This window comes from Amyelois transitella, chromosome 21, assembly GCF_032362555.1.
Source record: "Amyelois transitella isolate CPQ chromosome 21, ilAmyTran1.1, whole genome shotgun sequence".
NCBI lineage: Eukaryota > Metazoa > Arthropoda > Insecta > Lepidoptera > Pyralidae > Amyelois > Amyelois transitella.
Genome location: NC_083524.1, coordinates 5,796,869 through 5,809,480, shown reverse-complemented (window position 1 = coordinate 5,809,480; position 12,612 = coordinate 5,796,869). Strand labels below are relative to the sequence as shown.

The following is a 12,612-nucleotide window of genomic DNA, read 5'->3' as shown; positions in this document are numbered from 1 at the left end:
CCAACAGTCACATAAAAGCCTGAGAGGCCGCGTTCAGCTTCATATTGTTTAAAGATTGAATTGAAATTCAAATAGTGAAAGGTTGCTAGCCCATCGCCCTAGAGAAGAAAGAATTTATTAGCCTATTTCTTAATCACATAATACGACATCCATGGGAAAGGGATGGAGAACCAAACAATATTTACTCGAATGTTGGGGTCACGGGTCAGACGGAATTGTATCGCCAGAGAATAAGAAGAGATTAAGTGATCGTGGGATCTCTCTTCTTGAGGTTGTCGTGGCCCAAGAGAAAAGTACTTACAAAACTCACAAGGCAGTTTGGTTTCCCAAGCTTATCCAAATATTTTTCACCGTGTTAAAACCAACAGCTAAAAAACAGTCTGTAGTGTGGTAATTACTTTAGTCCTAAGATTATTATATATTCAATATGCGACTAATCTTCTGAGGTGGAAATTCTAGCATTAAGCCAAACAGCTGAACGTGGCTCATCAGTCTTTTCAAGACTGTTGGCTCTGTCTACCCCGCAAGGGACGTGATTATATGTATGTATTTAGATGGAATAAAAGTCAATTCGAAAAACTTGACCTGCTGGCAACTGTTGGGCTATCTGTATCAGATGTTCCGTAAGTGGCATGGAAAAATATTAATGAAGAAGTTCAGTCCAGTATTCTGAGATACAAAATAGTGGCGATAGAGACCCAGACTCTCATGTGTAGTGAAAGGGAAAATTACCCCTACCACTAACTACCACACTACGTGAGGACCGCTGACCCCTAAATTGGAAACTTCGTGTATTCGTGAGTCATATAAAAATTAAAATATTTATGAGAAAATTGTAAAGAAATTGAAAAAAGCGTTGTATTTGCGTTTAAATTGCGTTTTAATTATTAATATACGTCTTGAACAATAAAATTCGCATATTAGAGAATAATGTTAGTATTGCTACAACATATTATATTATTACCGCAGGGGTAGGCAGAGACCACATCTTTCTTCTTACCACTATCCCTGTATACTTCATTCGCATCATCCACGTTCATAACTCTCTTCATGCAAGGTCGTCGGTTTCGGTTACTCAGGCGAAACTAATCTTCATCAGTTTTATGTTGACTTAGCGATGACCATATAGGTATAGAATGTTATTACTATCGGAACGCACTTCTTTCGAGAATGAAAATGGTATGCATTTATATTTATTTTACATTTTTTCATTTTACTTTTTTAAATATTAAGTGATGGATAACCAATAAAATGTTACGATGTTTTAATTAAAATAAAGAAGTTCTTAATCAAAGGACAGTCCAGATTCAAGAATGAAATCATATCAATGGTATAGGTGGATTCGTTTAATAGGATTAGTTCAATTAAATTTGGAACATTTTAGTACACTATTATTCAATTCAATCACAAACTGTACGTGTTTGATAACATACCTATTATAGCAGATGGTATTCTTGGTTTACACTTTTTGAGCAAGTACGCTTCGAATATCAACTAAGCGTTGAATGTAGTATTATAATATATTGACGGAATGGCATATTTCTTGTCTCTTTATGACTCAGTCAATTATTTCAGAGAACAATTAAAATCCAGCAATTCATGATATAGTTGTTAGTATTAATCTAGAAAATGATTTTGTTATTTATACAAAACAATTAGAAGAGCTCATGGCGTGATGTCAACCAAAGAATTACAGAATTATTATTAAAATTTTGAATACCAACGAACATGACGTCACCATTACTTATGGTTGACATGATATTCACAAAGTGTTATTAGATTAATTAAATTTAAAATGTTTTAATAATGATAAACAGAAATGTTTGCAGGATACAAACTTTATGCGCCAAACATTCTATCATTTTCTTTTTACCAGGCGATGTATTAACTTGTACAAATGTCTTGGTACAATCTGTCACTTTAAAAAAAGGTAAATGCTCAGTTTATGTCAAACAATATAGACTGCCACACTCGTTAAAAAAGAACTTGATTAACAAATAAAATATTTTTAAGACAATGATATTAAACTGGGAACAAAGAGTGAGAGGGAATTAATAATACAGGTCTAGCCTGTATTATTAATTCCCAAGAAAAAGGCCAACACAAAATACAAAAATGGTGTTTTGTTGAAGATTATCGTTCGTTAAATAACTGCAACTGCATTACACAAATTTAAGATTCAATCTCAGGTTCAGTCTTTTTTACTCATTTAGATTAAAATCAAGGTTAATTTCAAGATTCTCTTTAAAAAAAATAGGTAGTAGTTGTTCCTTTTTCTCTTCTGGCTCGGAACAATTCAAAATGAAGTCTTCCAATGGACTTAAAAATCGGAAGATTTTTCTGGATAGGTCTACATAGAAATTTTAAAGAATTTGTTAGTAAGTGTAGTCATGTCACAAAAAAACAAACATTGTAGATGCCAATAGAAATAACTAGATACAATTGCATCAATGGCATTTGAAAAAAAATATCTTGACCTAGTTTGCCCCTTAGATAAAGACTTAGATGAAAATTGTTACATTTTAACAATTCAACTTCTAAGTTTATAATGTATAACCCTTCTTCAATCGATTCTCCTTTCATCTCTAACTCCAGCTTTAGGAATTAAATTTAATTTTATAATCATGAATTCTCAAATAGAATATATACAAATAGAATCCTCGATACTGCTTTGAAACTTATCGCTATCATCATTATCGTTGTAGATAATACTCGGTTATATCGACCGGCTGCGTTATCTATCAGAATTGTGAATTTTCACGTGAATCACATTAACATTTGTTTTTCAGTGAGCCAGGTACTTCCTACTAGAAGTCTATTATGAGTAACATGCCGGATGTATAGCATGAAACATTCATGAAACATTTCAGATTGTTTCCCATCTAGACATAGGTACCTAGGTCATTCTGATCACCTGGTGAAGAGTAATCTTTCAACTATTTTTTGCGAGTAATTTGTTAATATACATTTATATTATGGGTTAACCTTTTTGGGTCAAAAATAACTTGAATTGCATACAGTTGTGAAATTGTTTTATTTTAATGCGTTAATCATCAGGCGTAGTGGTTAGTAAGAGGTTCTGGGATTCCAATTGATTTGTTTATTATTTATTAATCTCTTGCTACTTCTACTTCTCCCACTAGGTATAATTTATTGTGATGCAATAGTTATTGTATTGTATTATAGGTATACGGTATAATAAATATATGATAACCGAGTTCAAAATTAACAGTGATTATTTTTTTCGCCATAAAAACATTATTAGAAATACAAATAGTATTATGTATGTGCTATATTTTGTTTTGTGTGAAAGTTTTGTCAACAGTTCGACGGCCGCTTCGGCTTCCTAACGCAGGCAAAACAGTGATGAACAGCTTGTTGTTCATTGAAACATTTCCATTGTATAACTACTTATGTATTTTGTTGTCAATTACCCAATGAGTGTTTAGGACGAGTGCAAAACAGTCGCACACGGCTCCATTATTACCAATTGTATTAGAAATCTTAATTGTTGTTTGAAAATTATCGTTTACATCATATTCATTACCCTGTATGTTCCTGAAGCTTTCTGACTCCTCTGAGAATAAAAGCGATGTATTATCATTTGTTTTTGTAACCGACTTTCTTCTCCTTTATTAGCGTCATTAGTAATAGTTTTGTGTACTTATTGATAATAGTAAGACTAGGGTTTTTCGGATATTCTAACCAAATATCCGATTATTTACTGTTGTATATTTTAGATTTTTATTCTTTTTTTAATTAATGATGCTAAAAATTTTATGTTATATTAATAACATAAAATCTAATTAATGATTCATTAATGCATGCAAAAATAATTTGCATGCATTAATGATTCATAAATGCATGCAAATTATTTCAATATTAATATAATCAATCACCTCTGTATCCTAGCGGGATAGACTGAGCCAACAATCTTGAAAATACTAAAAGGCCACCTTCAGCTGTATAGTCCACTGATGCATTTGAGATTCAAGTAGAGACAACCTGTCTCTACTCGTATAGTATAGACCATCGCCAACAACATCCCAAGATTATAAGCGCTTCCCCTAGTCGGCTCTTACAACATCAAAGTGGTCCTATTCTGAAGTGTCGAGAACTGTACGACAAAAAATCGTGGAAAACAGTCAAACATCAAGAAATCAATAGAAAAAAGGTATTTTACATTTCAAACGTTTTGACGAATTCTAAAGTAAAATTAAAATGCTGAGTTTATTGTCCGACGCCGACCACATATCCGAACGCGCAAACAGTTTCAAGTATGTTATAACAATGGACGTTATAAACAAACGCTTCTGTGTTATTCCATTACAAGCAATAGTACAGTTGCATCCGTGCAGTGCACTTCTGTTGCAATAAGATTATTTCAAGAGTAACTCAAGATGCCGTGTGGAGGTTGCAACGGAGGTAAGTGACGCCAGAGCAATTGAATTTCGATGAAATTTCGTAAAGGTTTTAATTAGACATTTATAAGGGAAATTTGAAAAAAACAATACTTTTTTTGAAAATTACAGAAAATATTTTTTACAAAAGGTTTAATAAAATCAGTTCTTTGTAAAATCTATATCGTAAACTATAATAATAAAAATTTTGAATATTAATAAAAACATCCATTCATTAAATTTTCATATTTATACATTTTGAGATGTAGGTAAGTATTGTGAAATTTTAACAAAAGAATTTTTAAAAGGCGTTCGTGATGTATGTTGTTTAATTCTTCACACAACAAGGTGAAATCATTAAACATACCTACCTAATTTTCAAATGGAGTAGCAATTTGCGAGGATATTGAGTTTCTAAACACGCAGTGAATTAAAACATAAAAGGAAATCATAATACAAGAAGATCATCAAACTTTAGTACTAAAATAACAAAGTGTGTTAGACACCTTCATTGTACAATTTTTTAGCTGTAAGAGCGTTTGTTTCTGACCGAGTAGAAATGAATGAGAGCCATTTTGCTGTCAACTGGTCAAGAGATAAATTTCTGGAAGGGACTTCATACTATTAAACTGTCAAAACAATTAATCATATTTGTTGTTTTTTTAATTTCATTTATAGACTGCAAGTGCACAGCCTCGCAGTGCTGTCAGTCGTGCAAGTGCGACAAGACGTGCAACTGCGCGTCCAAGAGGTCCGCGTGCTCCGGCGCGGGAGACGCCTGCGCAGCCACCAAGAAGTAGCTGCGTCTACATCGAAATCATCATTGTCATTTCATCTTAATTTTAGTGATTGCAAGACTTCTCAAAAAGATTAACTTTTTTTTTCGAAGTCTTCGTAGCTGCTGTATCTACCAAAACATCGCTATCATTTCATTTTGTTATAAATGCAAATGTTTCTATAAATTTTTAGTAATGCCAGCTAGCGTTTGATCCACCATCAAGAAATAGCTGCGTCTACATCGAAAATGTCATTGTCATATTGCAAGTCACTCTTAAAAATATATGTATATTTGTTTGTTGTATGGTTATGTACCCCAATTGACGTCTGCTCCGCTACCAAGAAGTAGTTGTATTGTTACGAAAACAACGTTGTCATGACTGTTGTATATTTCTGCTAGACTTCCAAAAAACAAAGTTTTAAGCTTTGCTACTTGTTCTCATTTTAATGTCATCTTATTGTACGAATTACTATTGTTTGCCCGAAACTATAGCATAGTATAATCTAAGGTGATGATGTTTTGTCTTTTGGAACCTACTGTTACCACCTCACACATAAAAAATGTGCTATATCTTCTTCTTTCATTGTCATTTTATAAAATAAAAATTTTAAATTCTAACATTGTTTGTTTAAATATTGTTTAAATATTTACGTTACACATATATGTAATTATTAAAATTGTTATATGTACATGTGTACGTGTGGTTTTTATTTTAAATCCGAAATTATTATATACTGCCTTCATCATTTTTGGTATATAGAGTCCAAATTTGTCGAAAGGTTAAATTTGCGATAAAAACGGTGTTAAAGAGCTCACCTGTAAAATGTACAAAACAATAAAAAAACTCATATATTGAGTAGGTCGGTATAGTTTATTGAACAACGCTTTATTGTACTGGATATGCACCTAAAATTAGTTATGTTTCAGTCCACTAATCTCTCCGGATTTTCCATTGTTTACTGCATGCATGTACCTGTAAATATTGATAACGTAATTTGTAACGTAAGTAAGTACCATTAAAATCTTGCAATGATATGCAATAACTCAATCCGTCGTAATGTAGATGCAAAACAACTCATATTACTGTAGAAGATTATTGTAAAACATAAATAAGAATACTGAACCAAAATTCATTTAAAATAATATAATCTAATGATATAAGCAAAAAAAAAAGAAAATATTATCAACATCTATAATTTCAATTCAAATTTAGAAAAATATATCTATTGACAAAATATTTTAAGTAAGTAGGTATATGAATGGTGTCAAAAATTAATCGCTCATCATGTTATTACTGAATTTGGATCATGGTAATAGACAAACGGATTTTCCCTAGGAGAGAATGTATCTGATACAAACATGAGAAGTACCCTCCACGAATCCGGTACGTTACTTGATATATAGTTTATACTCACTATCAAGGTCAATGTCGTGGCAATCACAACCTGGTGTACATCCCCCTGCCCAAGGTGTGCTGGATTCCACATCTGACCATAAAAAATAAATTAGGAAATAAATAAAAACCTTTAATTTTATTAGGTAAGTAAATCAAAGTTCAATTTTGAACTGGTCTTGGTACATGGGTCGATTCTTATTCTAAAATTCTTATGTGTCTAAGCCCCAAGGGTGGGGAATGGAAATGAAAAAATGTTGACGTATCTTGTAAGATATATGTGTACATAGTTTAGACCAATCCACTGCTTCTTCTTATAAAAATCAATTGATACTGAAAATAAGATACACCGACGAAACCTAAAAGCAAAAGATGTGTAAAGATGACACTAATCTTAACACATCTTTTGCAAGTACAAATAATATAGTAAGTTATGTATCTGGATTTCTTACATGATCTTCCTTTATAAATCATCATCTTCATTTAAAATGAGTAAAGTTACAATTATTAATAAGTAGTGAAATAATGGTTTACTATCTGCAACAGCTACAATGCAACTATAAACTGCACCACAAAATCAAGAAGTTTCTTTTAATCTTCAATTGGGTGTGAAAAACTGACATTGAATAGCATTGAAGGTTCGCCAACAAAAGGTTTTATTGGAGTAACAAGCCGTAACCGATTGATACCGTTACCTAATGTAAGGCGCTGCAAAAAATAACACTGAATCTTCGTTTCGCTATTGGAGTTTGCGATGGGTAAAAGATTGTAGGATTGTCTCTTACAGGGTAGACAGAGCAAAAAGTCTGTAATAGGCTACATTCTGCTGGATGGCACAATGGTGTTCACATAGTGACAGGTGTTAGCAAAGAAAAGTATATTTCCTTGAATGAAGAAATTGGTGTCCAAATGAAACAGATTAATTTGAATTCTAGACCTTTTGTAAGTTCTATTTCATTATTACTTCTAGAGATGCCAGAACGCATATTCAAAGTTTCTCCTGCAAGGTTGCTCAGTCGTATCGTCAGGATTGTATCATAGTTGGACCATGAGGTCTTCTCTAGAGAAAAGGGTCTCAATAGGGTCTTCCCTATAGAGACTAACGATAGAAGGATGATGATGTTAGTGACTTGAAATACTTTTTATGATGCTATATGTTACTCTTGATAGAAGGAGTAATCAATATAGCAGAATGGAGCAAAAACATCAAGGTCTTGTGTTCACCTCCAACTTGACTTTTTGTCACAAAAATAGTAGTATTTAAGCTAACTCCAGTGTTGAACAAGTCAATATCAGCACTAACTTTGACGTCTTACATCTGGTTTTTATTTACATTACTTGACAAATTAATCAAGAGAAAACAAAATGCCTGCGCCATGTTGCGAACCCTGCAAAGGTAAGAGTTTAATTATTTTTGGGCGTCCTTTTACTTTTTTTGGCTTCAATGATTAAGGTTTATATTTATATTTTCCAAAAGAAGCTTGATTTTCTATGAAATTCATCTGTAGGTTCATTTTCTTAGTGAAGTGGGCAATTCCTAAAATTGTCCCATCGCAAATGACTATATCGATAACAAATAAAAACGCTGATTTCTTGGAGAGGAACATATATAGATTACCTAATATTATTCTATTAAATATTATTATTATGAAATTAAGTATAATTATGTAATATAAAGTGACTGAATTTCCAGACACCTGCAAGAATGCCGCTGACTGCAAGGACAAGTGTTCTGCTGAAGCGGATTGCTCCGACTGTTCTAGTAAACCAGGTTATTATGATAACTGATTATATATTATGACGTCTAGTTTACGGGGACGAGATACCAAAACGTCTCGAAATAACGACGAAAAGACATACATTGGATTGAATTGAACTTCAAATTCAAAATTCAAATTCAAAATTTTTATTCATTACTATAGGATACTTTATATCGCTTAATAATTGTCAGAACGTATGGTTTAACAACACTGGTTGACGTCAAATAAATTACTTGAAAACTAAATTTACTGCCGCTTCCAAGGCGTCAGTGCAGAAGAAGCGGTAACAAACTGCACTGCAGCATTTTCTTCAACAACGTCAATTTCACAATATTAATTAAACGATTACAAAATTCAAAATATTAAAAGTCCTAAAGGTGTGTACAGCTTGCACCTACAAGTGGTGCCGGGGAATATGACGTCGTAACTGATGGTCAAACATTTTCATACTAAATCGGAGATTTCTTTTGACAGCTTCACATATGAAAGTTTTCCTTTACTTAGCTATAACTTTATTTTTTTGAACCAACAATGTGATGGGCAACATAATGTTGCTCTTAATTTGATAGTATCGAAGAGAATTTTTAAGTAATTTTTAACTATAACTAATTTAACTACTTCTAACTGTATCTTTAATTAGGAAATTAATTCATTTTTTATGTTTTCAGGTGGATGCTGCTAGGCGTATCCCTCAGTCGAATACGATGGAGGAGGATGAAGAATACTGATCTGCCTGCGTAAAATGGTTAAATTGTGTAGTTTCATTTATCAGATCATGCATTTTTGAAGTATTAATAAATATTGGTGCTCCAAATTTTATTTGTTTATTTCATGAAATATGTATATACAATTGAATTTTTTCTAATAATTAAAGTTATTGTAGTTACAGCAATGATTATTTCAGCCTTCAATTAGAAATTATCATTGCCTGGTTTTCTAATTCATAACTTTTATTACCTATGGGACACTTCAACATCACTTTATAATTGTCATATCTTTTGGTTTCACAACCTTGGTTGACGTCATTATTAATTATAATTACTTAAAACTAAGTTTTCTGCCGCTTCCAAAGCGTCAGCGCAGAAGAAGCGATATCAAACTGCACTGCAGCATTTTCTTCAACAACGTCAACTTCACAACTATCCAAACTTAGAATAGAAATGTGGACGAGAGAATGATTCATTGTTGTGAATAATAATAAAAAAATTGGATTGTCAATTTTAAATTATGCACAGAGTGTAATGAATTTTGATTTAGGTTCAAATCAAACTACAATTCTTTACAGGGTTCCTGTGCAAAGATGTTTTTATCATTCAGGTAATCATCAATCCTATAATAAGCCTATTCAACCCGCCATTGTAAGTGATTTGTTCATTTTATAACTATGTACTTACTAACTATTTTCTTGTTACTGTGTAAATTTCTATGCAATAAAGATATTACAAACAAAGCCTTCTCATAACGTACTTTCTTTACATACTCTTTGAATTTTTGGTTAGGCATATTTAGAACCGACTAATTTAGACAGATCAAGTTGATCAAACTATGAAATGTACCTACTGAAAATGATAAATATATCTACCAAATATAATAATATACTATTTATAATTATTATTGATATTTAGATTCAAGTCTTCGGTAGTATTCATTTCATGAGAACAAGAAAAATAGTTAGAGATGATTATTTACTTACTACTTAAGACCCATCTTTCATGTATTATCTTGTAGTTTTTCTTATATATTTGAATGATAAAAAACAGCTAAAAAAGGTATCTAGTAGTAACTGTCATATTGCAACATGACAACTGTTATCTTTTCTAAGCTTTAAACACACAATAAATTGCATAAACATATAATCACGTCTTTATCCCTTACGGGATACCTCAGCGGCAGACAGAGCCCAGTTTCAAAAAAACTGAAACTTTCAGCTGTTCCTTTGCTTCCAGGCCAGCATGGAAGTTACTCATAAATTACATACAAATATACATACATATAGTCACGTCCATATCCCCTGTGGGGTAACCAGAGCCAATAGTTTCGAAGACTGATAGGCCACGTTCAGCTGTTTGGCTTTACGTGGCCTATCAGTATAAATTATTATTTTTTTTTTGGAAAATTCAATTATAACACAAATATGAAAAAAAATACGTTATTCACCTCTTTCCCGGAGGGTAAGCAAATACTTCATTTTTCCACTTGCTATGATACCTGTTTCTGGATTCACTTCAAAGACAACTAAACAAAGATTATAACCATGATCTCTTTCATCGTGGCGTGTTCCCATTTGCATTCCTTAAGACCATGATCTCCTCAAGCACCACAGGGCGTAATTCATCATACACATAACCTTCAATGTATAACCTCAGTGACAGTAAAAATGGCAGTGCAAGTGCGGGAGCCTCGGAGGCGGTAGTTTTTGAGGCTGAAACCTACTTTAACTTAATTTTATTGATTTGCTGACTTAAATGTAGATATAGTTAGCCAAATATAAGAAGGTATATTTACAGAAAATATTTCCCGTTACTACCTTCTTTTAGATTTTGTTTCTGATCAGACTTTGGAGGTTCCAAAATATAGAGAACATAAATGCAAAACATAAAGCCAGCAAAAGGATCCTATAATGCCTTCAAAAGGTTGCAAAATGAAGTGATAGAAAATAATACAACTGTAAACATTTAGAACCCTCTATATTAAACAGTAAAACAGAACGATAGTAATGAAGAAGGTAACGCAGAAAGCGACGGGGAAGCATTTCTCCAGAGCCTTGCTGACCCTGGCGCCGAAGGAGGGGCGGCGCAGTCTGCGGCGGTGAGGGTCCATGATGAAGAGACAGATGAATTAGCAGCATCCACCTGGAATTGACGACATATTGGGTTAGTTCTGGTATCATTGTATATACTTGTATGTGCCCTTTAGTATGATTTCTGCCGTGTGGTTGCGTCGGTCCGTCGCTCAGAGCACTATTTACGTCGTTTTGGTCACAACTGGGCATTGTATAGGGGATAGTTTGTATAATTCACATGATTCCATGGAAATACAATAGTACATCACATTGACAGGACACGATTAAAATAAATCAATAGCCTTTCGGAATCATCGTCAATAGTTCTTTGCTAAAAAAGAACTAGAATAAAAATTATTTGATTACGTTACGTATATCAAATTTTATAGATTTCCCATTCTCGTATGATTTCTTAAAAGGTTTTACAGGTAACTGGGGATATTTTTAGGATCTAATATTCAAAGAGAAAATAAAGCTAAAATTTATCATACCTTTAGAAGAGCAGTCGTTGCAGCCCGAGTCTTTGCATGAGCAATTATCCTTGCAGCTTCCGTCTTGGCACGTATCTAAATTAATAATGTAAAAGTTATAACGTTTTTCAAAGGTCAGTCTCTACCTGACACTGAGATCTTTGTAGGAAAACTGTTATAAATAAGGCAAGTGGACTTAAAACATCATAATATTTCATAACCGGTTTAACAATACGTAATGATAGATAATCGATAATGCAAGATGGTGAAAAAAGGTTTACATCAGAATCAATACATTTTCTTAGGCACTGTTTCTAGATTATGTGATTTTTAAACGTTGATGAGATAGATAACAAATTTACTATAGACATTTAATATTTTGCCAGTAAACAAAAATATGTTAAAGAGGAAAAAACTCCAGAACATTTACTGTTGAAACGTTGTTGAAATAACTAATTGTGATGAAACTTGATGCAGTGATATTAAATCAGCAATCATCAATCGCCCTACACCTTTTTGGAAATTTAGGAAACAAAGTCCTGAGAAAATGGCTAGTTTTTTATACTTTAGAAAATGGCAGAATAAACACTGTTTAATTCCCTTTTTCGCTCTTAGGGCATTAAAATAAAGATATATTTTACTTAACTTACTTTTGCAAGGTTCGCAGGGAGAAGGCATGTTGGTATCTGCTGGCTATCGGTTTATCAGATAACTGTACCTACTCCAACTAACTGAGAAGTTTTATACTCTAACGTCTTTGAAAAAAATCTATTCTAGATCAAGGTTGTGAAAAAAAAACAACCGCCTTCATATTTTATTATCTTAAATCACAATAGATAAACGTCTTTGACAATAAATATGCTCATTGTTGTATGTGCAGTCAATTTCTATATCCAGTAAAACTGTAACTTTATAAGGGCTCTATAAAACCGTCAGGTAATAAATATATTAACATTTTAGGCATATTTGTTAATCTGAATTTTTTTAAGGGCATTACTAGAATGTTCTTAGGGACTAAAAGGAGAGCGT

General features: G+C 32.6%; 1 protein-coding gene and 1 long non-coding RNA gene across 2 annotated transcripts in view; both read left to right on the top strand.

Moving 5' to 3' along the window:
- LOC132903040 (tRNA-cytidine(32) 2-sulfurtransferase-like) overlaps positions 1-12,612 on the top strand; it is a 198,856-nt gene that overhangs the window by 175,401 nt on the left and 10,843 nt on the right. The gene's annotated exons all lie outside the window — the stretch shown is intronic.
- On the top strand, positions 7,858-9,110 carry LOC106135582 (uncharacterized). The gene is made up of 3 exons (XR_001228631.2): positions 7,858-7,967; positions 8,265-8,342; positions 9,000-9,110. It is a non-coding gene; the product is annotated as an uncharacterized LOC106135582 (long non-coding RNA).